Raw genomic sequence first — 26,011 nt, 5'->3', positions numbered from 1 at the left:
GAGCCCTCGTCGTAGTAACCGTCCCCGGCAGCCGAGCCCTCGTCGTAGTAGCGGTCCACGGCAGCCGAGCCCTCGTCGTAGTAATGGTCCCCGGCAGCCGAGCCCTCGTCGTAGTAACGGTCCCCGGCAGCCGAGCCCTCGTCGACAATTGTTTCCCCGGCAGCCGAGCCCTCGTCGTAGTAACGGTTCCCGGCAGCCGAGCCCTCGTCGTAGTAATGGTGCCCGGCAGCCGAGCCCTCGTCGTAATAACGGTCCCCGGCAGCCGAGCCCTCGTCGTAGTAATGGTCCCTGGTAGCAAAGCCCTCGTCGTAGTAATGGTCCCCGGCAGCCGAGCCCTCGTCGTAGTAATGGTCCCCAGCAGTCGAGCCCTCGTCGACAGTTTTTTCCCCGGCAGCCGAGCCCTCGTCGGAGTAATGGTGCCCGGCAGCCGAGCCCTCGTTGACAATTATTTCCCCGGCAGCCGAGCCCTCGTCGTAGTAATGGTTCCCGGCAGCCGAGCCCTCGTCGTAGTAACGGTCCCCGGCAGCTGAGCCCTCGTCGTAGTAATGGTTCCCGGCAGCCGAGCCCTCGTCGTAGTAACGGTCCCCGGCAGACGAGCCCTCGTCGTAGTAATGGTCCCCGGCAGCCGAGCCCTCGTCGTAGTAACGGTCCCCGGCAGCCGAGCCCTCGTCGTAGTAATGGTCCCCGGCAGCCGAGCCCTCGTCGTAATAACGGTCCCCGGCAGCCGAGCCCTCGTCGTAGTAATGGTCCCCGGCAGCCGAGCCCTCGTCGTAGTAACGGTCCCCGGCAGCCGAGCCCTCGTCGTAGTAATGGTCCCCGGCAGCCGAGCCCTCGTCGTAGTAATGGTCCCCAGCAGCCGAGCCCTCGTCGACAATTGTTTCCCCGGCAGCCGAGCCCTTGTCGTAGTAACAGTCCCCGGCAGCCGAGCCCACGTCGTAGTAACCGTCCCCGGCAGCCGAGCCCTCGTCGTAGTAGCGGTCCACGGCAGCCGAGCCCTCGTCTTAGTAATGGTCCCCGGCAGCCGAGCCCTCGTCTTAGTAACGGTCCCCGGCAGCCGAGCCCTCGTCGACAATTGTTTCCCCCGGCAGCCGAGCCCTCGTCGTAGTAACGGTTCCCGGCAGCCGAGCCCTCGTCGTAGTAACGGTCCCCGGCAGACGAGCCCTCGTCGTAGTAATGGTCCCCCGGCAGTCGAGCCCTCGTCGACAATTTTTTCCCCGCCAGCCGAGCCCTCGTTGTAGTAATGGTCCCCGGCAGTCGAGCCCTCGTCAACAATTTTTTCCCCGGCAGCCGAGCCCTCGTCGTAGTAATGGTGCCCGGCAGCCGTGCCCTCGTCGTAATAACGGTCCCCGGCAGCCGAGCCCTCGTCGTAGTAATGGTCCCTGGTAGCAAAGCCCTCGTCGTAGTAATGGTCCCCGGCAGCCGAGCCCTCGTCGTAGTAATGGTCCCCAGCAGTCGAGCCCTCGTCGACAGTTTTTTCCCCGGCAGCCGAGCCCTCGTCGTAGTAATGGTCCCCGGCAGCCGAGCCCTCGTGGTAATAACGGTCCCCGGCAGCCAAGCCCTCATCGTAGTAACGGTCCCCGGCAGCCGAGCCCTCGTCGTGGTAACAGTCCCCGGCAGCCGAGCCATCGTCGTAGTAATGGTCCCCGGCAGCCGAGCCCTCGTCGTAGTAATGGTTCCCGGCAGCCGAGCCCTCGTCGTAGTAATGGTCCCCGGCAGACGAGCCCTCGTCGTAGTAATGGTCCCCGGCAGCCGAGCCCTCGTCGTAGTAACGGTCCCCGGCAGCCGAGCCCTCGTCGTAGTAATGGTCCCCGGCAGCCGAGCCCTCGTCGTAATAACGGTCCCCGGCAGCCGAGCCCTCGTCGTAGTAACGGTCCCCGGCAGCCGAGCCCTCGTCGTAGTAACGGTCCCCGGCAGCCGAGCCCTCGTCGTAGTAATGGTCCCCGGCAGCCGAGCCCTCGTCGTAGTAATGGTCCCCGGCAGCCGAGCCCTCGTCGACAATTGTTTCCCCGGCAGCCGAGCCCTCGTCGTAGTAACAGTCCCCGGCAGCCGAGCCCTCGTCGTAGTAACGGTCCCCGGCAGCCGAGACCTCGTCGTAGTAGCGGTCCACGGCAGCCGAGCCCTCGTCGTAGTAATGGTCCCCGGCAGCCGAGCCCTCGTCGTAGTAACGGTCCCCGGCAGCCGAGCCCTCGTCGACAATTGTTTCCCCGGCAGCCGAGCCCTCGTCATAGTAACGGTTCCCGGCAGCCGAGCCCTCGTCGTAGTAACGGTCCCCGGCAGACGAGCACTCGTCGTAGTAATGGTCCCCGGCAGTCGAGCCCTCGTCGACAATTTTTTCCCCGGCAGCCGAGCCCTCGTTGTAGTAATGGTCCCCGGCAGTCGAGCCCTCGTCAACAATTTTTTCCCCGGCAGCCGAGCCCTCGTCGTAGTAATGGTGCCCGGCAGCCGAGCCCTCGTCGTAATAACGGTCCCCGGCAGCCGAGCCCTCGTCGTAGTAATGGTCCCTGGTAGCAAAGCCCTCGTCGTAGTAATGGTCCCCGGCAGCCGAGCCCTCGTCGACAGTTTTTTCCCCGGCAGCCGAGCCCTCGTCGGAGTAATGGTGCCCGGCAGCCGAGCCCTCGTTGACAATTATTTCCCCGGCAGCCGAGCCCTCGTCGTAGTAATGGTCCCCGGCAGCTGAGCCCTCGTCGTAGTAATGCTCCCCGGCAGCCGAGCCCTCGTCATAGTAATGGTCCCTGGTAGCAAAGCCCTCGTCGTAGTAATGGTCCCCGGCAGCCGAGCCCTCGTCATAGTAATGGTCCCCGGCAGTCGAGCCCGCGTCGACAATTTTTTCCCCGGCAGCCGAGCCCTCGTCGTAGTAATGGTCCCCGGCAGCCGAGCCCTCGTGGTAATAACGGTCCCCGGCAGCCAAGCCCTCATCATAGTAACGGTCCCCGGCAGCCGAGCCCTTGTCGTAGTAACGGTCCCCGGCAGCCGAGCCCTCGTCTTAGTAACGGTCCCCGGCAGCCGAGCCCTCGTCGTAGTAACGGTCCCCGGCAGCCGAGCCCTCGTCGTAGTAATGGTCCCCGGCAGCCGAGCCCTCGTCGTAGTAATGGTCCCCGGCAGCCGAGCCCTCGTCGACAATTGTTTCCCCGGCAGCCGAGCCCTCGTCGTAGTAACGGTCCCCGGCAGCTGAGCCCTCGTCGTAGTAACGGTCCCCGGCAGCCGAGCCCTCGTCGTATTAACGGTCCCCCGGCAGCCGAGCCATCGTCGTAGTAACGGTCCCCAGCAGCCGAGCCCTCGTCGTAGTAATGGTCCCCGGCAGCCGAGCCCTCGTCGTAGTAACGGTCCCCAGCAGCCGAGCCCTCGTCGACAATTGTTTCCCCGGCAGCCGAGCCCTCGTCGTAGTAATGGTCCCCGGCAGCTGAACCCTCGTCGTAGTAATGGTCCCCGGCAGCCGAGCCCTCGTCATAGTAATGGTCCCTGGTAGCAAAGCCCTCGTCGTAGTAATGGTCCCCGGCAGCCGAGCCCTCGTCATAGTAATGGTCCCCGGCAGTCGAGCCCCGCGTCGACAATTTTTTCCCCGGCAGCCGAGCCCTCGTCGTAGTAATGGTCCCCGGCAGCCGAGCCCTCGTGGTAATAACGGTCCCCGGCAGCCGAGCCCTCATCGTAGTAACGGTCCCCGGCAGCCGAGCCCTCGTCGTAGTAACGGTCCCCCGGCAGCCGAGCCCTCGTCGTAGTAATGGTCCCCGGCAGCCGAGCCCTCGTCGTAGTAATGGTCCCCGGCAGCCGAGCCCTCGTCGACAATTGTTTCCCCGGCAGCCGAGCCCTCGTCGTAGTAATGGTCCCCCGGCAGCTGAGCCCTCGTCGTAGTAACGGTCCCCAGAAGACGAGCCCTCGTCGTAGTAATGGTCCCCGGCAGCTGAGCCCTCGTCGTAGTAACGGTCCCCGGAAGACGAGCCCTCGTCGTAGTAATGGTCCCCGGCAGCCGAGCCCTCGTCGTAGTAATGGTCCCCCGGCAGCCGAGCCCTCATCGTAGTAACGGTCCCCGGCAGCCGAGCCCTCGTCGTAGTAATGGTCCCCGGCAGCCGAGCCCTCGTCGTAGTAATGGTCCCCGGCAGCCGAGCCCTCGTCGACAATTGTTTCCACGCCAGCCGAGCCCTCGTCGTAGTAATGGTCCCCCGGCAGCCGAGCCCTCGTCGTAGTAACGGTCCCCGGCAGACGAGCCCTCGTCGTAGTAATGGTCCCCGGCAGCCGAGCCCTCGTCGTAGTAATGGTCCCCGGCAGCCGAGCCCTCGTCGTAGTAACGGTCCCCGGCAGCTGAGCCCTCGTCGTAGTAATGGTCCCCGGAAGACGAGCCCTCGTCGTAATAACGGTCCCCCGGCAGCCGAGCCCTCGTCGTAGTAACGGTCCCCGGCAGTCGAGCCCTCGTCGTAGTAACGGTCCCCGGCAGACGACCCCTCGTCGTAGTAATGGTCCCCGGCAGCCGAGCCCTCGTCGTAGTAATGGTCCCCGGCAGCCGAGCCCTCGTCGTAGTAATGGTCCCCGGCAGCCGAGCCCTCGTCGACAATTGTGTCCCCGGCAGCCGAGCCCTCGTCGTAGTAACGGTCCCCGGCAGACGAGCCCTCGTCGTAGTAATGGTCCCCCGGCAGCCGAGCCCTCGTCGTAGTAATGGTCCCCGGCAGCCGAGCCCTCGTCGACAATTGTGTCCCCCGGCAGCCGAGCCCTCGTCGTAGTAATGGTCCCCGGCAGCCGAGCCCTCGTCGTAGTAACGGTCCCCGGCAGACGAGCCCTCGTCGTAGTAACGGTCCCCGGCAGCCGAGCCCTCGTCGTAGTAATGGTCCCCGGCAGCCGAGCCCTCGTCGTAGTAACGGTCCCCGGCAGACGAGCCCTCGTCGTAATAACGGTCCCCGGCAGCCGAGCCCTCGTCGTAGTAACGGTCCCCGGCAGACGAGCCCTCGTCGTAGTAACGGTCCCCGGCAGCCGAGCCCTCGTCGTAGTAATGGTCCCCGGCAGCCGAGCCCTCGTCGTAGTAACGGTCCCCGGCAGCCGAGCCCTCGTCGTAGTAATGGTCCCCGGCAGCCGAGCCCTCGTCGTAGTAATGGTCCCTGGTAGCAAAGCCCTCGTAGTAGTAATGGTCCCCGGCAGCCGAGCCCTCGTCATAGTAATGGTCCCCGATAGTCGAGCCCGCGTCGACAATTTTTTCCCCGGCAGCCGAGCCCTCGTCGTAGTAATGGTCCCCGGCAGCCGAGCCCTCGTGGTAAAAACGGTCCCCGGCAGCCGAGCCCTCATCGTAGTAACGGACCCCGGCAGCCGAGCCCTCGTCGTAGTAACGGTCCCCGGCAGCCGAGCCCTCGTCGTAGTAATGGTCCCCGGCAGCCGAGCCCTCGTCATAGTAATGGTCCCCGGCAGCCGAGCCCTCGTCGACAATTGTTTCCCCGGCAGCCGAGCCCTCGTCGTAGTAATGGTCCCCGGCAGCTGAGCCCTCGTCGTAGTAACGGTCCCCGGCAGACGAGCCCTCGTCGTAGTAATGGTCCCCGGCAGCCGAGCCCTCGTCGTAGTAATGGTCCCCGGCAGCCGAGCCCTCATCGTAGTAACGGTCCCCGGCAGCCGAGCCCTCGTCGTAGTAATGGTCCCCGGCAGCCGAGCCCTCGTCGTAGTAATGGTCCCCAGCAGCCGAGCCCTCGTCGACAATTGTTTCCACGGCAGCCGAGCCCTCGTCGTAGTAATGGTCCCCGGCAGCCGAGCCCTCGTCGTAGTAACGGTCCCCGGCAGACGAGCCCTCGTCGTAGTAATGGTCCCCCGGCAGCCGAGCCCTCGTCATAGTAATGGTCCCCGGCAGTCGAGCCCCGCGTCGACAATTTTTTCCCCGGCAGCCGAGCCCTCGTCGTAGTAATGGTCCCCGGCAGCCGAGCCCTCGTGGTAATAACGGTCCCCGGCAGCCGAGCCCTCATCGTAGTAACGGTCCCCGGCAGCCGAGCCCTCGTCGTAGTAACGGTCCCCGGCAGCCGAGCCCTCGTCGTAGTAATGGTCCCCGGCAGCCGAGCCCTCGTCGTAGTAATGGTCCCCGGCAGCCGAGCCCTCGTCGACAATTGTTTCCCCCGGCAGCCGAGCCCTCGTCGTAGTAATGGTCCCCGGCAGCTGAGCCCTCGTCGTAGTAACGGTCCCCCGGAAGACGAGCCCTCGTCGTAGTAATGGTCCCCGGCAGCCGAGCCCTCGTCGTAGTAATGGTCCCCCGGCAGCCGAGCCCTCATCGTAGTAACGGTCCCCGGCAGCCGAGCCCTCGTCGTAGTAATGGTCCCCGGCAGCCGAGCCCTCGTCGACAATTGTTTCCCCGGCAGCCGAGCCCTCGTCGTAGTAATGGTCCCCGGCAGCCGAGCCCTCATTGTAGTAACGGTCCCCGGCAGCCGAGCCCTCGTCGTAGTAACGGTCCCCGGCAGACGAGCCCTCGTCGTAGTAATGGTCCCCGGCAGCCGAGCCCTCGTCGTAGTAATGGTCCCCGGCAGCCAAGCCCTCGTCGTAGTAACGGTCCCCGGCAGACGAGCCCTCGTCGTAGTAACGGTCCCCGGCAGCCGAGCCCTCGTCGTAGTAATGGTCCCCGGCAGCCGAGCACTCGTCGTAGTAACGGTCCCCCGGCAGCCGAGCCCTCGTCGTAGTAACGGTCCCCGGCAGCCGAGCCCTCGTCGTAGTAATGGTCCCCCGGCAGCCGAGCCCTCATCGTAGTAATGGTCCCCAGCAGCCGAGCCCTCGTCGACAATTGTTTCCCCCGGCAGCCGAGCCCTCGTCGTAGTAATGGTCCCCGGCAGCCGAGCCCTCGTCGTAGTAACGGTCCCCGGCAGACGAGCCCTCGTCGTAATAACGGTCCCCGGCAGCCGAGCCCTCGTCGTAGTAACGGTCCCCGGCAGACGAGCCCTCGTCGTAGTAACGGTCCCCGGCAGCCGAGCCCTCGTCGTAGTAATGGTCCCCGGCAGCCGAGCCCTCGTCGTAGTAACGGTCCCCGGCAGCCGAGCCCTCGTCGTAGTAATGGTCCCCGGCAGCCGAGCCCTCGTCGTAGTAATGGTCCCTGGTAGCAAAGCCCTCGTAGTAGTAATGGTCCCCGGCAGCCGAGCCCTCGTCATAGTAATGGTCCCCGATAGTCGAGCCCCGCGTCGACAATTTTTTCCCCGGCAGCCGAGCCCTCGTCGTAGTAATGGTCCCCGGCAGCCGAGCCCTCGTGGTAAAAACGGTCCCCGGCAGCCGAGCCCTCATCGTAGTAACGGTCCCCGGCAGACGAGCCCTCGTCATAGTAACGGTCCCCGGCAGCCGAGCCCTCGTCGTAGTAATGGTCCCCCGGCAGCCGAGCCCTCGTCGTAGTAATGGTCCCCCGGCAGCCGAGCCCTCGTCGACAATTGTTTCCCCCGGCAGCCGAGCCCTCGTCGTAGTAATGGTCCCCGGCAGCCGAGCCCTCATTGTAGTAACGGTCCCCGGCAGCCGAGCCCTCGTCGTAGTAACGGTCCCCGGCAGACGAGCCCTCGTCGTAGTAATGGTCCCCGGCAGCCGAGCCCTCGTCGTAGTAATGGTCCCCGGCAGCCAAGCCCTCGTCGTAGTAACGGTCCCCGGCAGACGAGCCCTCGTCGTAGTAACGGTCCCCGGCAGCCGAGCCCTCGTCGTAGTAATGGTCCCCGGCAGCCGAGCCCTCGTCGTAGTAACGGTCCCCGGCAGCCGAGCCCTCGTCGTAGTAACGGTCCCCGGCAGCCGAGCCCTCGTCGTAGTAATGGTCCCCGGCAGCCGAGCCCTCGTCGTAGTAACGGTCCCCGGCAGCCGAGCCCTCGTCGTAGTAATGGTCCCCGGCAGCCGAGCCCTCGTCGTAGTAACGGTCCCCGGCAGACGAGCCCTCGTCGTAGTAATGGTCCCCGGCAGCCGAGCCCTCGTCGTAGTAATGGTCCCCGGCAGCCGAGCCCTCGTCGACAATTGTTTCCCCGGCAGCCGAGCCCTCGTCGTAGTAATGGTCCCCGGCAGCCGAGCCCTCGTCGTACTAAAAGTCCCCGGCAGACGAGCCCTCGTCGTAGTAATGGTCCCCGGCAGCCGAGCCCTCGTCGTAGTAACGGTCCCCGGCAGCCGAGCCCTCGTCGTAGTAACGGTCCCCGGCAGCCGAGCCCTCGTCGTAGTAACGGTCCCTGGCAGCCGAGCCCTCGTCGTAGTAATGGTCCCCGGCAGCCGAGCCCTCATCGTAGTAATGGTCCCCAGCAGCCGAGCCCTCGTCGACAATTGTTTCCCCGGCAGCCGAGCCCTCGTCATAGTAATGGTCCCCGGCAGCCGAGCCCTCGTCGTAGTAACGGTCCCCCGGCAGCCGAGCCCTCGTCGTAGTAATGGTCCCCGGCAGCCGAGCCCTCGTCGTAGTAACGGTCCCCGGCAGCCGAGCCCTCGTCGTAGTAACGGTCCCCGGCAGACGAGCCCTCGTCGTAGTAATGGTCCCCGGCAGCCGAGCCCTCGTCGTAGTAATGGTCCCCGGCAGCCGAGCCCTCGTCGTAGTAACGGTCCCCGGCAGTCGAGCCCTCGTCGTAGTAACGGTCCCCGGCAGACGACCCCTCGTCGTAGTAATGGTCCCCCGGCAGCCGAGCCCTCGTCGTAGTAATGGTCCCCGGCAGCCGAGCCCTCGTCGTAGTAATGGTCCCCGGCAGCCGAGCCCTCGTCGACAATTGTGTCCCCGGCAGCCGAGCCCTCGTCGTAGTAACGGTCCCCGGCAGACGAGCCCTCGTCGTAGTAATGGTCCCCGGCAGCCGAGCCCTCGTCGTAGTAATGGTCCCCGGCAGCCGAGCCCTCGTCGACAATTGTGTCCCCGGCAGCCGAGCCCTCGTCGTAGTAATGGTCCCCGGCAGCCGAGCCCTCGTCGTAGTAACGGTCCCCGGCAGACGAGCCCTCGTCGTAGTAACGGTCCCCAGCAGCCGAGCCCTCGTCGTAGTAATGGTCCCCGGCAGCCGAGCCCTCGTCGTAGTAACGGTCCCCGGCAGACGAGCCCTCGTCGTAGTAATGGTCCCCGGCAGCCGAGCCCTCATCGTAGTAATGGTCCCCAGCAGCCGAGCCCTCGTCGACAATTGTTTCCCCGGCAGCCGAGCCCTCGTCGTAGTAATGGTCCCCGGCAGCCGAGCCCTCGTCGTAGTAACGGTCCCCGGCAGACGAGCCCTCGTCGTAATAACGGTCCCCGGCAGCCGAGCCCTCGTCGTAGTAACGGTCCCCGGCAGACGAGCCCTCGTCGTAGTAACGGTCCCCGGCAGCCGAGCCCTCGTCGTAGTAATGGTCCCCGGCAGCCGAGCCCTCGTCGTAGTAACGGTCCCCGGCAGCCGAGCCCTCGTCGTAGTAATGGTCCCCGGCAGCCGAGCCCTCGTCGTAGTAATGGTCCCTGGTAGCAAAGCCCTCGTAGTAGTAATGGTCCCCGGCAGCCGAGCCCTCGTCATAGTAATGGTCCCCGATAGTCGAGCCCGCGTCGACAATTTTTTCCCCGGCAGCCGAGCCCTCGTCGTAGTAATGGTCCCCGGCAGCCGAGCCCTCGTGGTAAAAACGGTCCCCGGCAGCCGAGCCCTCATCGTAGTAACGGTCCCCGGCAGCCGAGCCCTCGTCGTAGTAACGGTCCCCGGCAGCCGAGCCCTCGTCGTAGTAATGGTCCCCGGCAGCCGAGCCCTCGTCGTAGTAATGGTCCCCGGCAGCCGAGCCCTCGTCGACAATTGTTTCCCCGGCAGCCGAGCCCTCGTCGTAGTAATGGTCCCCGGCAGCTGAGCCCTCGTCGTAGTAACGGTCCCCGGCAGCCGAGCCCTCGTCGTAGTAATGGTCCCCGGCAGCCGAGCCCTCGTCGTAGTAACGGTCCCCGGCAGCTGAGCCCTCGTCGTAGTAATGGTCCCCGGAAGACGAGCCCTCGTCGTAGTAATGGTCCCCGGCAGCCGAGCCCTCGTCGTAGTAACGGTCCCCGGCAGTCGAGCCCTCGTCGTAGTAACGGTCCCCGGCAGCCGAGCCCTCGTCGTAGTAATGGTCCCCGGCAGCCGAGCCCTCGTCGTAGTAATGGTCCCCGGCAGCCGAGCCCTCGTCGACAATTGTGTCCCCGGCAGCCGAGCCCTCGTCGTAGTAACGGTCCCCGGCAGACGAGCCCTCGTCGTAGTAATGGTCCCCGGCAGCCGAGCCCTCGTCGTAGTAATGGTCCCCGGCAGCCGAGCCCTCGTCGACAATTGTGTCCACGGCAGCCGAGCCCTCGTCGACAATTGTTTCCCCGGCAGCCGAGCCCTCGTCGTAGTAACGGTCCCCGGCAGACGAGCCCTCGTCGTAGTAACGATCCCCGGCAGCCGAGCCCTCATCGTAGTAATGGTCCCCGGCAGCCGAGCCCTCGTCGTAGTAACGGTCCCCGGCAGACGAGCCCTCGTCGTAGTAATGGTCCCCGGCAGCCGAGCCCTCGTCGTAGTAACGGTCCCCGGCAGCCGAGCCCTCGTCGTAGTAATGGTCCCCGGCAGCCGAGCCCTCGTCGTAGTAACGGTCCCCGGCAGACGAGCCCTCGTCGTAGTAATGGTCCCCGGCAGCCGAGCCCTCGTCGACAATTGTTTCCCCGGCAGCCGAGCCCTCGTCGTAGTAATGGTCCCCGGCAGCCGAGCCCTCGTCGTAGTAAAAGTCCCCGGCAGCCGAGCCCTCATCGTAGTAATGGCCCCAGCAGCCGAGCCCTCGTCGACAATTGTTTCCCCGGCAGCCGAGCCCTCGTCGTAGTAATGGTCCCCGGCAGCCGAGCCCTCGTCGTAGTAACGGTCCCCGGCAGACGAGCCCTCGTCGTAATAACGGTCCCCGGCAGCCGAGCCCTCGTCGTAGTAACGGTCCCCGGCAGACGAGCCCTCGTCGTAGTAACGGTCCCCGGCAGCCGAGCCCTCGTCGTAGTAATGGTCCCCGGCAGCCGAGCCCTCGTCGTAGTAATGGTCCCCGGCAGCCGAGCCCTCGTCGTAGTAATGGTCCCCGGCAGCCGAGCCCTCGTCGTAGTAACGGTCCCCGGCAGCCGAGCCCTCGTCGTAGTAACGGTCCCCGGCAGACGAGCCCTCGTCGTAGTAACGGTCCCCGGCAGCCGAGCCCTCGTCGTAGTAATGGTCCCCGGCAGCCGAGCCCTCGTCGTAGTAACGGTCCCCGGCAGCCGAGCCCTCGTCGTAGTAATGGTCCCCGGCAGCCGATCCCTCGTCGTAGTAATGGTCCCTGGTAGCAAAGCCCTCGTAGTAGTAATGGTCCCCGGCAGCCAAGCCCTCGTCATAGTAATGGTCCCCGATAGTCGAGCCCGCGTCGACAAATTTTTCCCCGGCAGCCGAGCCCTCGTCGTAGTAATGGTCCCCGGCAGCCGAGCCCTCGTGGTAAAAAACGGTCCCCGGCAGCCGAGCCCTCATCGTAGTAACGGTCCCCGGCAGCCGAGCCCTCGTCGTAGTAACGGTCCCCGGCAGCCGAGCCCTCGTCGTAGTAATGGTCCCCGGCAGCCGAGCCCTCGTCGTAGTAATGGTCCCCGGCAGCCGAGCCCTCGTCGACAATTGTTTCCCCGGCAGCCGAGCCCTCGTCGTAGTAATGGTCCCCGGCAGCTGAGCCCTCGTCGTAGTAACGGTCCCCGGCAGACGAGCCCTCGTCGTAGTAATGGTCCCCGGCAGCCGAGCTCTCGTCGTAGTAATGGTCCCCGGCAGCCGAGCCCTCATCGTAGTAACGGTCCCCGGCAGCCGAGCCCTCGTCGTAGTAATGGTCCCCGGCAGCCGAGCCCTCGTCGTAGTAATGGTCCCCAGCAGCCGAGCCCTCGTCGACAATTGTTTCCACGGCAGCCGAGCCCTCGTCGTAGTAATGGTCCCCCGGCAGCCGAGCCCTCGTCGTAGTAACGGTCCCCGGCAGACGAGCCCTCGTCGTAGTAATGGTCCCCGGCAGCCGAGCCCTCGTCGTAGTAATGGTCCCCGGCAGTCGAGCCCGCGTCGACAATTTTTTCCCCGGCAGCCGAGCCCTCGTCGTAGTAATGGTCCCCGGCAGCTGAGCCCTCGTGGTAATAACGGTCCCCGGCAGCCGAGCCCTCATCGTAGTAACGGTCCCCGGCAGCCGAGCCCTCGTCGTAGTAACGGTCCCCGGCAGCCGAGCCCTCGTCGTAGTAATGGTCCCCGGCAGCCGAGCCCTCGTCGTAGTAATGGTCCCCGGCAGCCGAGCCCTCGTCGACAATTGTTTCCCCGGCAGCCGAGCCCTCGTCGTAGTAATGGTCCCCGGCAGCTGAGCCCTCGTCGTAGTAACGGTCCCCGGAAGACGAGCCCTCGTCGTAGTAATGGTCCCCGGCAGCCGAGCCCTCGTCGTAGTAATGGTCCCCGGCAGCCGAGCCCTCATCGTAGTAACGGTCCCCGGCAGCCGAGCCCTCGTCGTAGTAATGGTCCCCGGCAGCCGAGCCCTCGTCGTAGTAATGGTCCCCGGCAGCCGAGCCCTCGTCGTAGTAATGGTCCCCGGCAGCCGAGCCCTCGTCGTAATAACGGTCCCCGGCAGCCGAGCCCTCGTCGTAGTAACGGTCCCCGGCAGACGAGCCCTCGTCGTAGTAACGGTCCCCGGCAGCCGAGCCCTCGTCGTAGTAATGGTCCCCGGCAGCCGAGCCCTCGTCGTAGTAACGGTCCCCGGCAGCCGAGCCCTCGTCGTAGTAATGGTCCCCGGCAGCCGAGCCCTCGTCGTAGTAATGGTCCCTGGTAGCAAAGCCCTCGTAGTAGTAATGGTCCCCGGCAGCCGAGCCCTCGTCATAGTAATGGTCCCCGATAGTCGAGCCCGCGTCGACAATTTTTTCCCCGGCAGCCGAGCCCTCGTCGTAGTAATGGTCCCCGGCAGCCGAGCCCTCGTGGTAAAAACGGTCCCCGGCAGCCGAGCCCTCATCGTAGTAACGGTCCCCGGCAGCCGAGCCCTCGTCGTAGTAACGGTCCCCGGCAGCCGAGCCCTCGTCGTAGTAATGGTCCCCGGCAGCCGAGCCCTCGTCGTAGTAATGGTCCCCGGCAGCCGAGCCCTCGTCGACAATTGTTTCCCCGGCAGCCGAGCCCTCGTCGTAGTAATGGTCCCCGGCAGCTGAGCCCTCGTCGTAGTAACGGTCCCCGGCAGACGAGCCCTCGTCGTAGTAATGGTCCCCGGCAGCCGAGCCCTCGTCGTAGTAATGGTCCCCGGCAGCCGAGCCCTCATCGTAGTAACGGTCCCCGGCAGCCGAGCCCTCGTCTTAGTAATGGTCCCCGGCAGCCGAGCCCTCGTCGTAGTAATGGTCCCCAGCAGCCGAGCCCTCGTCGACAATTGTTTCCACGGCAGCCGAGCCCTCGTCGTAGTAATGGTCCCCCGGCAGCCGAGCCCTCGTCGTAGTAACGGTCCCCGGCAGACGAGCCCTCGTCGTAGTAATGGTCCCCGGCAGCCGAGCCCTCGTCGTAGTAATGGTCCCCGGCAGCCGAGCCCTCGTCGTAGTAATGGTCCCCGGCAGCCGAGCCCTCGTCGTAGTAATGGTCCCCGGCAGCCGAGCCCTCGTCGACAATTGTTTCCCCGGCAGCCGAGCCCTCGTCGTAGTAATGGTCCCCGGCAGCTGAGCCCTCGTCGTAGTAACGGTCCCCGGAAGACGAGCCCTCGTCGTAGTAATGGTCCCCGGCAGCCGAGCCCTCGTCGTAGTAATGGTCCCCGGCAGCCGAGCCCTCATCGTAGTAACGGTCCCCGGCAGCCGAGCCCTCGTCGTAGTAATGGTCCCCGGCAGCCGAGCCCTCGTCGTAGTAATGGTCCCCGGCAGCCGAGCCCTCGTCGTAATAACGGTCCCCGGCAGCCGAGCCCTCGTCGTAGTAACGGTCCCCGGCAGACGAGCCCTCGTCGTAGTAACGGTCCCCGGCAGCCGAGCCCTCGTCGTAGTAATGGTCCCCGGCAGCCGAGCCCTCGTCGTAGTAACGGTCCCCCGGCAGCCGAGCCCTCGTCGTAGTAATGGTCCCCGGCAGCCGAGCCCTCGTCGTAGTAATGGTCCCTGGTAGCAAAGCCCTCGTAGTAGTAATGGTCCCCGGCAGCCGAGCCCTCGTCATAGTAATGGTCCCCGATAGTCGAGCCCGCGTCGACAATTTTTTCCCCGGCAGCCGAGCCCTCGTCGTAGTAATGGTCCCCGGCAGCCGAGCCCTCGTGGTAAAAACGGTCCCCGGCAGCCGAGCCCTCATCGTAGTAACGGTCCCCGGCAGCCGAGCCCTCGTCGTAGTAACGGTCCCCGGCAGCCGAGCCCTCGTCGTAGTAATGGTCCCCGGCAGCCGAGCCCTCGTCGTAGTAATGGTCCCCGGCAGCCGAGCCCTCGTCGACAATTGTTTCCCCGGCAGCCGAGCCCTCGTCGTAGTAATGGTCCCCGGCAGCTGAGCCCTCGTCGTAGTAACGGTCCCCGGCAGACGAGCCCTCGTCGTAGTAATGGTCCCCGGCAGCCGAGCCCTCGTCGTAGTAATGGTCCCCGGCAGCCGAGCCCTCATCGTAGTAACGGTCCCCGGCAGCCGAGCCCTCGTCGTAGTAATGGTCCCCGGCAGCCGAGCCCTCGTCGTAGTAATGGTCCCCAGCAGCCGAGCCCTCGTCGACAATTGTTTCCACGGCAGCCGAGCCCTCGTCGTAGTAATGGTCCCCGGCAGCCGAGCCCTCGTCGTAGTAACGGTCCCCGGCAGACGAGCCCTCGTCGTAGTAATGGTCCCCGGCAGCCGAGCCCTCGTCGTAGTAATGGTCCCCGGCAGTCGAGCCCGCGTCGACAATTTTTTCCCCGGCAGCCGAGCCCTCGTCGTAGTAATGGTCCCCGGCAGCCGAGCCCTCGTGGTAATAACGGTCCCCGGCAGCCGAGCCCTCATCGTAGTAACGGTCCCCGGCAGCCGAGCCCTCGTCGTAGTAACGGTCCCCGGCAGCCGAGCCCTCGTCGTAGTAATGGTCCCCGGCAGCCGAGCCCTCGTCGTAGTAATGGTCCCCGGCAGCCGAGCCCTCGTCGACAATTGTTTCCCCCGGCAGCCGAGCCCTCGTCGTAGTAATGGTCCCCGGCAGCTGAGCCCTCGTCGTAGTAACGGTCCCCGGAAGACGAGCCCTCGTCGTAGTAATGGTCCCCGGCAGCCGAGCCCTCGTCGTAGTAATGGTCCCCGGCAGCCGAGCCCTCATCGTAGTAACGGTCCCCCGGCAGCCGAGCCCTCGTCGTAGTAATGGTCCCCGGCAGCCGAGCCCTCGTCGTAGTAATGGTCCCCGGCAGCCGAGCCCTCGTCGACAATTGTTTCCCCGGCAGCCGAGCCCTCGTCGTAGTAATGGTCCCCGGCAGCCGAGCCCCTCATTGTAGTAACGGTCCCCGGCAGCCGAGCCCTCGTCGTAGTAACGGTCCCCGGCAGACGAGCCCTCGTCGTAGTAATGGTCCCCGGCAGCCGAGCCCTCGTCGTAGTAATGGTCCCCGGCAGCCAAGCCCTCGTCGTAGTAACGGTCCCCGGCAGACGAGCCCTCGTCGTAGTAACGGTCCCCGGCAGCCGAGCCCTCGTCGTAGTAATGGTCCCCGGCAGCCGAGCCCTCGTCGTAGTAACGGTCCCCGGCAGCCGAGCCCTCGTCGTAGTAACGGTCCCCGGCAGCCGAGCCCTCGTCGTAGTAATGGTCCCCGGCAGCCGAGCCCTCGTCGTGAGTAACGGTCCCCGGCAGCCGAGCCCTCGTCGTAGTAATGGTCCCCGGCAGCCGAGCCCTCGTCGTAGTAACGGTCCCCGGCAGACGAGCCCTCGTCGTAGTAATGGTCCCCGGCAGCCGAGCCCTCGTCGTAGTAATGGTCCCCGGCAGCCGAGCCCTCGTCGACAATTGTTTCCCCGGCAGCCGAGCCCTCGTCGTAGTAATGGTCCCCGGCAGCTGAGCCCTCGTCGTAGTAACGGTCCCCGGCAGCCGAGCCCTCGTCGTAGTAATGGTCCCCGGCAGCCGAGCCCTCGTCGTAGTAACGGTCCCCGGCAGCTGAGCCCTCGTCGTAGTAATGGTCCCCGGAAGACGAGCCCTCGTCGTAGTAATGGTCCCCGGCAGCCGAGCCCTCGTCGTAGTAACGGTCCCCGGCAGTCGAGCCCTCGTCGTAGTAACGGTCCCCGGCAGCCGAGCCCTCGTCGTAGTAATGGTCCCCGGCAGCCGAGCCCTCGTCGTAGTAATGGTCCCCGGCAGCCGAGCCCTCGTCGACAATTGTGTCCCCGGCAGCCGAGCCCTCGTCGTAGTAACGGTCCCCGGCAGACGAGCCCTCGTCGTAGTAATGGTCCCCGGCAGCCGAGCCCTCGTCGTAGTAATGGTCCCGGCAGCCGAGCCCTCGTCGACAATTGTGTCCCCGGCAGCCGAGCCCTCGTCGACAATTGTTTCCCCGGCAGCCGAGCCCTCGTCGTTGTAACGGTCCCCGGCAGACGAGCCCTCGTCGTAGTAACGATCCCCGGCAGCCGAGCCCTCATCGTAGTAATGGTCCCCGGCAGCCGAGCCCTCGTCGTAGTAACGGTCCCCCGGCAGACGAGCCCTCGTCGTAGTAATGGTCCCCGGCAGCCGAGCCCTCGTCGTAGTAACGGTCCCCGGCAGCCGAGCCCTCGTCGTAGTAATGGTCCCCGGCAGCCGAGCCCTCGTCGTAGTAACGGTCCCCGGCAGACGAGCCCTCGTCGTAGTAATGGTCCCCGGCAGCCGAGCCCTCGTCGACAATTGTTTCCCCGGCAGCCGAGCCCTCGTCGTAGTAATGGTCCCCGGCAGCCGAGCCCTCGTCGTAGTAAAAGTCCCCGGCAGCCGAGCCCTCATCGTAGTAATGGCCCCAGCAGCCGAGCCCTCGTCGACAATTGTTTCCCCGGCAGCCGAGCCCTCGTCGTAGTAATGGTCCCCGGCAGCCGAGCCCTCGTCGTAGTAACGGTCCCCCGGCAGACGAGCCCTCGTCGTAATAACGGTCCCCGGCAGCCGAGCCCTCGTCGTAGTAACGGTCCCCGGCAGACGAGCCCTCGTCGTAGTAACGGTCCCCGGCAGCCGAGCCCTCGTCGTAGTAATGGTCCCCGGCAGCCGAGCCCTCGTCGTAGTAATGGTCCCCGGCAGCCGAGCCCTCGTCGTAGTAATGGTCCCCGGCAGCCGAGCCCTCGTCGTAATAACGGTCCCCGGCAGCCGAGCCCTCGTCGTAGTAACGGTCCCCGGCAGACGAGCCCTCGTCGTAGTAACGGTCCCCGGCAGCCGAGCCCTCGTCGTAGTAATGGTCCCCGGCAGCCGAGCCCTCGTCGTAGTAACGGTCCCCGGCAGCCGAGCCCTCGTCGTAGTAATGGTCCCCGGCAGCCGAGCCCTCGTCGTAGTAATGGTCCCTGGTAGCAAAGCCCTCGTAGTAGTAATGGTCCCCGGCAGCCGAGCCCTCGTCATAGTAATGGTCCCCGATAGTCGAGCCCGCGTCGACAATTTTTTCCCCGGCAGCCGAGCCCTCGTCGTAGTAATGGTCCCCGGCAGCCGAGCCCTCGTGGTAAAAACGGTCCCCGGCAGCCGAGCCCTCATCGTAGTAACGGTCCCCGGCAGCCGAGCCCTCGTCGTAGTAACGGTCCCCGGCAGCCGAGCCCTCGTCGTAGTAATGGTCCCCGGCAGCCGAGCCCTCGTCGTAGTAATGGTCCCCGGCAGCCGAGCCCTCGTCGACAATTGTTTCCCCGGCAGCCGAGCCCTCGTCGTAGTAATGGTCCCCGGCAGCTGAGCCCTCGTCGTAGTAACGGTCCCCGGCAGACGAGCCCTCGTCGTAGTAATGGTCCCCGGCAGCCGAGCCCTCGTCGTAGTAATGGTCCCCGGCAGCCGAGCCCTCATCGTAGTAACGGTCCCCGGCAGCCGAGCCCTCGTCGTAGTAATGGTCCCCGGCAGCCGAGCCCTCGTCGTAGTAATGGTCCCCAGCAGCCGAGCCCTCGTCGACAATTGTTTCCACGGCAGCCGAGCCCTCGTCGTAGTAATGGTCCCCGGCAGCCGAGCCCTCGTCGTAGTAACGGTCCCCGGCAGACGAGCCCTCGTCGTAGTAATGGTCCCCGGCAGCCGAGCCCTCGTCGTAGTAATGGTCCCCGGCAGTCGAGCCCGCGTCGACAATTTTTTCCCCGGCAGCCGAGCCCTCGTCGTAGTAATGGTCCCCGGCAGCTGAGCCCTCGTGGTAATAACGGTCCCCGGCAGCCGAGCCCTCATCGTAGTAACGGTCCCCGGCAGCCGAGCCCTCGTCGTAGTAACGGTCCCCGGCAGCCGAGCCCTCGTCGTAGTAATGGTCCCCGGCAGCCGAGCCCTCGTCGTAGTAATGGTCCCCGGCAGCCGAGCCCTCGTCGACAATTGTTTCCCCGGCAGCCGAGCCCTCGTCGTAGTAATGGTCCCCGGCAGCTGAGCCCTCGTCGTAGTAACGGTCCCCGGAAGACGAGCCCTCGTCGTAGTAATGGTCCCCGGCAGCCGAGCCCTCGTCGTAGTAATGGTCCCCGGCAGCCGAGCCCTCATCGTAGTAACGGTCCCCGGCAGCCGAGCCCTCGTCGTAGTAATGGTCCCCGGCAGCCGAGCCCTCGTCGTAGTAATGGTCCCCGGCAGCCGAGCCCTCGTCGTAGTAATGGTCCCCGGCAGCCGAGCCCTCGTCGTAATAACGGTCCCCGGCAGCCGAGCCCTCGTCGTAGTAACGGTCCCCGGCAGACGAGCCCTCGTCGTAGTAACGGTCCCCGGCAGCCGAGCCCTCGTCGTAGTAATGGTCCCCGGCAGCCGAGCCCTCGTCGTAGTAACGGTCCCCGGCAGCCGAGCCCTCGTCGTAGTAATGGTCCCCGGCAGCCGAGCCCTCGTCGTAGTAATGGTCCCTGGTAGCAAAGCCCTCGTAGTAGTAATGGTCCCCGGCAGCCGAGCCCTCGTCATAGTAATGGTCCCCGATAGTCGAGCCCGCGTCGACAATTTTTTCCCCGGCAGCCGAGCCCTCGTCGTAGTAATGGTCCCCGGCAGCCGAGCCCTCGTGGTAAAAACGGTCCCCGGCAGCCGAGCCCTCATCGTAGTAACGGTCCCCGGCAGCCGAGCCCTCGTCGTAGTAACGGTCCCCGGCAGCCGAGCCCTCGTCGTAGTAATGGTCCCCGGCAGCCGAGCCCTCGTCGTAGTAATGGTCCCCGGCAGCCGAGCCCTCGTCGACAATTGTTTCCCCGGCAGCCGAGCCCTCGTCGTAGTAATGGTCCCCGGCAGCTGAGCCCTCGTCGTAGTAACGGTCCCCAGCAGACGAGCCCTCGTCGTAGTAATGGTCCCCGGCAGCCGAGCCCTCGTCGTAGTAATGGTCCCCGGCAGCCGAGCCCTCATCGTAGTAACGGTCCCCGGCAGCCGAGCCCTCGTCGTAGTAATGGTCCCCGGCAGCCGAGCCCTCGTCGTAGTAATGGTCCCCAGCAGCCGAGCCCTCGTCGACAATTGTTTCCACGGCAGCCGAGCCCTCGTCGTAGTAATGGTCCCCGGCAGCCGAGCCCTCGTCGTAGTAACGGTCCCCGGCAGACGAGCCCTCGTCGTAGTAATGGTCCCCGGCAGCCGAGCCCTCGTCGTAGTAATGGTCCCCGGCAGCCGAGCCCTCGTCGTAGTAATGGTCCCCGGCAGCCGAGCCCTCGTCGACAATTGTTTCCCCGGCAGCCGAGCCCTCGTCGTAGTAATGGTCCCCGGCAGCTGAGCCCTCGTCGTAGTAACGGTCCCCGGAAGACGAGCCCTCGTCGTAGTAATGGTCCCCGGCAGCCGAGCCCTCGTCGTAGTAATGGTCCCCGGCAGCCGAGCCCTCATCGTAGTAACGGTCCCCGGCAGCCGAGCCCTCGTCGTAGTAATGGTCCCCGGCAGCCGAGCCCTCGTCGTAGTAATGGTCCCCGGCAGCCGAGCCCTCGTCGTAGTAATGGTCCCCGGCAGCCGAGCCCTCGTCGTAATAACGGTCCCCGGCAGCCGAGCCCTCGTCGTAGTAACGGTCCCCGGCAGACGAGCCCTCGTCGTAGTAACGGTCCCCCGGCAGCCGAGCCCTCGTCGTAGTAATGGTCCCCGGCAGCCGAGCCCTCGTCGTAGTAACGGTCCCCGGCAGCCGAGCCCTCGTCGTAGTAATGGTCCCCGGCAGCCGAGCCCTCGTCGTAGTAATGGTCCCTGGTAGCAAAGCCCTCGTAGTAGTAATGGTCCCCGGCAGCCGAGCCCTCGTCATAGTAATGGTCCCCGATAGTCGAGCCCGCGTCGACAATTTTTTCCCCGGCAGCCGAGCCCTCGTCGTAGTAATGGTCCCCGGCAGCCGAGCCCTCGTGGTAAAAACGGTCCCCGGCAGCCGAGCCCTCATCGTAGTAACGGTCCCCGGCAGCCGAGCCCTCGTCGTAGTAACGGTCCCCGGCAGCCGAGCCCTCGTCGTAGTAATGGTCCCCGGCAGCCGAGCCCTCGTCGTAGTAATGGTCCCCGGCAGCCGAGCCCTCGTCGACAATTGTTTCCCCGGCAGCCGAGCCCTCGTCGTAGTAATGGTCCCCGGCAGCTGAGCCCTCGTCGTAGTAACGGTCCCCGGCAGACGAGCCCTCGTCGTAGTAATGGTCCCCGGCAGCCGAGCCCTCATCGTAGTAATGGTCCCCGGCAGCCGAGCCCTCATCGTAGTAACGGTCCCCGGCAGCCGAGCCCTCGTCGTAGTAATGGTCCCCGGCAGCCGAGCCCTCGTCGTAGTAATGGTCCCCAGCAGCCGAGCCCTCGTCGACAATTGTTTCCACGGCAGCCGAGCCCTCGTCGTAGTAATGGTCCCCGGCAGCCGAGCCCTCGTCGTAGTAACGGTCCCCGGCAGACGAGCCCTCGTCGTAGTAATGGTCCCCGGCAGCCGAGCCCTCGTCGTAGTAATGGTCCCCGGCAGTCGAGCCCGCGTCGACAATTTTTTCCCCGGCAGCCGAGCCCTCGTCGTAGTAATGGTCCCCGGCAGCCGAGCCCTCGTGGTAATAACGGTCCCCGGCAGCCGAGCCCTCATCGTAGTAACGGTCCCCGGCAGCCGAGCCCTCGTCGTAGTAACGGTCCCCGGCAGCCGAGCCCTCGTCGTAGTAATGGTCCCCGGCAGCCGAGCCCTCGTCGTAGTAATGGTCCCCGGCAGCCGAGCCCTCGTCGACAATTGTTTCCCCGGCAGCCGAGCCCTCGTCGTAGTAATGGTCCCCGGCAGCTGAGCCCTCGTCGTAGTAACGGTCCCCGGAAGACGAGCCCTCGTCGTAGTAATGGTCCCCGGCAGCCGAGCCCTCGTCGTAGTAATGGTCCCCGGCAGCCGAGCCCTCATCGTAGTAACGGTCCCCGGCAGCCGAGCCCTCGTCGTAGTAATGGTCCCCGGCAGCCGAGCCCTCGTCGTAGTAATGGTCCCCGGCAGCCGAGCCCTCGTCGACAATTGTTTCCCCGGCAGCCGAGCCCTCGTCGTAGTAATGGTCCCCGGCAGCCGAGCCCTCATTGTAGTAACGGTCCCCGGCAGCCGAGCCCTCGTCGTAGTAACGGTCCCCGGCAGACGAGCCCTCGTCGTAGTAATGGTCCCCGGCAGCCGAGCCCTCGTCGTAGTAATGGTCCCCGGCAGCCAAGCCCTCGTCGTAGTAACGGTCCCCGGCAGACGAGCCCTCGTCGTAGTAACGGTCCCCGGCAGCCGAGCCCTCGTCGTAGTAATGGTCCCCGGCAGCCGAGCCCTCGTCGTAGTAACGGTCCCCGGCAGCCGAGCCCTCGTCGTAGTAACGGTCCCCGGCAGCCGAGCCCTCGTCGTAGTAATGGTCCCCGGCAGCCGAGCCCTCGTCGTAGTAACGGTCCCCGGCAGCCGAGCCCTCGTCGTAGTAATGGTCCCCGGCAGCCGAGCCCTCGTCGTAGTAACGGTCCCCGGCAGACGAGCCCTCGTCGTAGTAATGGTCCCCGGCAGCCGAGCCCTCGTCGTAGTAATGGTCCCCGGCAGCCGAGCCCTCGTCGACAATTGTTTCCCCGGCAGCCGAGCCCTCGTCGTAGTAATGGTCCCCGGCAGCCGAGCCCTCGTCGTACTAAAAGTCCCCGGCAGACGAGCCCTCGTCGTAGTAATGGTCCCCGGCAGCCGAGCCCTCGTCGTAAGTAACGGTCCCCGGCAGCCGAGCCCTCGTCCGTAGTAACGGTCCCCGGCAGCCGAGCCCTCGTCGTAGTAACGGTCCCTGGCAGCCGAGCCCTCGTCGTAGTAATGGTCCCCGGCAGCCGAGCCCTCATCGTAGTATGGTCCCCAGCAGCCGAGCCCTCGTCGACAATTGTTTCCCCGGCAGCCGAGCCCTCGTCATAGTAATGGTCCCCGGCAGCCGAGCCCTCGTCGTAGTAACGGTCCCCGGCAGCCGAGCCCTCGTCGTAGTAATGGTCCCCGGCAGCCGAGCCCTCGTCGTAGTAACGGTCCCCGGCAGCCGAGCCCTCGTCGTAGTAACGGTCCCCGGCAGACGAGCCCTCGTCGTAGTAATGGTCCCCGGCAGCCGAGCCCTCGTCGTAGTAATGGTCCCCGGCAGCCGAGCCCCTCGTCGTAGTAACGGTCCCCGGCAGTCGAGCCCTCGTCGTAGTAACGGTCCCCGGCAGACGACCCCTCGTCGTAGTAATGGTCCCCGGCAGCCGAGCCCTCGTCGTAGTAATGGTCCCCGGCAGCCGAGCCCTCGTCGTAGTAATGGTCCCCGGCAGCCGAGCCCTCGTCGACAATTGTGTCCCCGGCAGCCGAGCCCTCGTCGTAGTAATGGTCCCCGGCAGCCGAGCCCTCATCGTAGTAATGGTCCCCAGCAGCCGAGCCCTCGTCGACAATTGTTTCCCCCGGCAGCCGAGCCCTCGTCGTAGTAATGGTCCCCGGCAGCCGAGCCCTCGTCGTAGTAACGGTCCCCGGCAGACGAGCCCTCGTCGTAATAAACGGTCCCGGCAGCCGAGCCCTCGTCGTAGTAACGGTCCCCGGCAGACGAGCCCTCGTCGTAGTAACGGTCCCCGGCAGCCGAGCCCTCGTCGTAGTAATGGTCCCCGGCAGCCGAGCCCTCGTCGTAGTAACGGTCCCCGGCAGACGAGCCCTCGTCGTAGTAATGGTCCCCGGCAGCCGAGCCCTCGTCGTAGTAATGGTCCCTGGTAGCAAAGCCCTCGTAGTAGTAATGGTCCCCGCAGCCGAGCCCTCGTCATAGTAATGGTCCCCGATAGTCGAAGCCCGCGTCGACAATTTTTTTCCCCGGCAGCCGAGCCCTCGTCGTAGTAATGGTCCCCGGCAGCCGAGCCCTCGTGGTAAAAAACGGTCCCCGGCAGCCGAGCCCTCATCGTAGTAACGGTCCCCGGCAGCCGAGCCCTCGTCGTAGTAACGGTCCCCGGCAGCCGAGCCCTCGTCGTAGTAATGGTCCCCCGGCAGCCGAGCCCTCGTCGTAGTAATGGTCCCCGGCAGCCGAGCCCTCGTCGACAATTGTTTCCCCCGGCAGCCGAGCCCTCGTCGTAGTAATGGTCCCCGGCAGCTGAGCCCTCGTCGTAGTAACGGTCCCCGGCAGCCGAGCCCTCGTCGTAGTAATGGTCCCCGGCAGCCGAGCCCTCGTCGTAGTAACGGTCCCCGGCAGCTGAGCCCTCGTCGTAGTAATGGTCCCCGGAAGACGAGCCCTCGTCGTAGTAATGGTCCCCGGCAGCCGAGCCCTCGTCGTAGTAACGGTCCCCGGCAGTCGAGCCCTCGTCGTAGTAACGGTCCCCGGCAGCCGAGCCCTCGTCGTAGTAATGGTCCCCGGCAGCCGAGCCCTCGTCGTAGTAATGGTCCCCGGCAGCCGAGCCCTCGTCGACAATTGTGTCCCCGGCAGCCGAGCCCTCGTCGTAGTAACGGTCCCCGGCAGACGAGCCCTCGTCGTAGTAATGGTCCCCGGCAGCCGAGCCCTCGTCGTAGTAATGGTCCCCGGCAGCCGAGCCCTCGTCGACAATTGTGTCCCCGGCAGCCGAGCCCTCGTCGACAATTGTTTCCCCGGCAGCCGAGCCCTCGTCGTAGTAACGGTCCCCCGGCAGACGAGCCCTCGTCGTAGTAACGATCCCCGGCAGCCGAGCCCTCATCGTAGTAATGGTCCCCGGCAGCCGAGCCCTCGTCGTAGTAACGGTCCCCGGCAGACGAGCCCTCGTCGTAGTAATGGTCCCCGGCAGCCGAGCCCTCGTCGTAGTAACGGTCCCCGGCAGCCGAGCCCTCGTCGTAGTAATGGTCCCCGGCAGCCGAGCCCTCGTCGTAGTAACGGTCCCCGGCAGACGAGCCCTCGTCGTAGTAATGGTCCCCGGCAGACGAGCCCTCGTCGTAGTAATGGTCCCCGGCAGCCGAGCCCTCGTCGACAATTGTTTCCCCCGGCAGCCGAGCCCTCGTCGTAGTAATGGTCCCCGGCAGCCGAGCCCTCGTCGTAGTAAAAGTCCCCGGCAGCCGAGCCCTCATCGTAGTAATGGCCCCAGCAGCCGAGCCCTCGTCGACAATTGTTTCCCCGGCAGCCGAGCCCTCGTCGTAGTAATGGTCCCCGGCAGCCGAGCCCTCGTCGTAGTAACGGTCCCCCGGCAGACGAGCCCTCGTCGTAATAACGGTCCCCGGCAGCCGAGCCCTCGTCGTAGTAACGGTCCCCGGCAGACGAGCCCTCGTCGTAGTAACGGTCCCCGGCAGCCGAGCCCTCGTCGTAGTAATGGTCCCCGGCAGCCGAGCCCTCGTCGTAGTAATGGTCCCGGCAGCCGAGCCCTCGTCGTAGTAATGGTCCCCGGCAGCCGAGCCCTCGTCAGTAGTAATGGTCCCCGGCAGCCGAGCCCTCGTCGTAGTAACGGTCCCCCGGCAGCCGAGCCCTCGTCGTAGTAACGGTCCCCGGCAGCTGAGCCCTCGTCGTAGTAACGGTCCCCGGCAGCCGAGCCCTCGTCGTAGTAACGGTCCCCGGCAGCCGAGCCCTCGTCGTAGTAATGGTCCCCGGCAGCCGAGCCTTGTCGTAGTAACGGTCCCCGGCAGCCGAGCCCTCGTCGACAATTGTTTCCCCGGCAGCCGAGCCCTCGTCGTAGTAACGGTTCCCCGGCAGCCGAGCCCTCGTCGTAGTAACGATCCCCGGCAGACGAGCCCTCGTCGTAGTAATGGTCCCCCGGCAGTCGAGCCCTCGTCGACAATTTTTTTCCCCGGCAGCCGAGCCCTCGTTGTAGTAATGGTCCCCGGCAGTCGAGCCCTCGTCGACAATTTTTTCCCCGGCAGCCGAGCCCTCGTCGTAGTAATGGTGCCCGACAGCCGAGCCCTCGTCGTAATAACGGTCCCCCGGCAGCCGAGCCCTCGTCGTAGTAATGGTCCCTGGTAGCAAAGCCCTCGTCGTAGTAATGGTCCCCGGCAGCCGAGCCCTCGTCGTAGTAATGGTCCCCGGCAGTCGAGCCCTCGTCGACAATTTTTTCCCCGGCAGCCGAGCCCTCGTCGTAGTAATGGTGCCCGACAGCCGAGCCCTCGTCGTAATAACGGTCCCCGGCAGCCGAGCCCTCGTCGTAGTAATGGTCCCTGGTAGCAAAGCCCTCGTCGTAGTAATGGTCCCCGGCAGCCGAGCCCTCGTCGTAGTAACGGTCCCCGGCAGACGAGCCCTCGTCGTAGTAACGATCCCCGGCAGCCGAGCCCTCATCGTAGTAATGGTCCCCGGCAGCCGAGCCCTCGTCGTAGTAACGGTCCCCGGCAGACGAGCCCTCGTCGTAGTAATGGTCCCCGGCAGCCGAGCCCTCGTCGTAGTAACGGTCCCCGGCAGCCGAGCCCTCGTCGTAGTAATGGTCCCCGGCAGCCGAGCCCTCGTCGTAGTAACGGTCCCCGGCAGACGAGCCCTCGTCGTAGTAATGGTCCCCGGCAGAAGAGCCCTCGTCGTAGTAATGGTCCCTGGCAGCCGAGCCCTCGTCGACAATTGTTTCCCCGGCAGCCGAGCCCTCGTCGTAGTAATGGTCCCCGGCAGCCGAGCCCTCGTCGTAGTAAAAGTCCCCGGCAGCCGAGCCCTCATCGTAGTAATGGCCCCAGCAGCCGAGCCTCGTCGACAATTGTTTCCCCGGCAGCCGAGCCCTCGTCGTAGTAATGGTCCCCGGCAGCCGAGCCCTCGTCGTAGTAACGGGTCCCCGGCAGACGAGCCCTCGTCGTAATAACGGTCCCCGGCAGCCGAGCCCTCGTCGTAGTAACGGTCCCCGG

Source organism: Harpia harpyja, chromosome 8, assembly GCF_026419915.1.
Source record: "Harpia harpyja isolate bHarHar1 chromosome 8, bHarHar1 primary haplotype, whole genome shotgun sequence".
Taxonomy (NCBI): Eukaryota; Metazoa; Chordata; class Aves; order Accipitriformes; family Accipitridae; genus Harpia; species Harpia harpyja.
Note: the sequence above shows the minus strand (reverse complement) of the source record.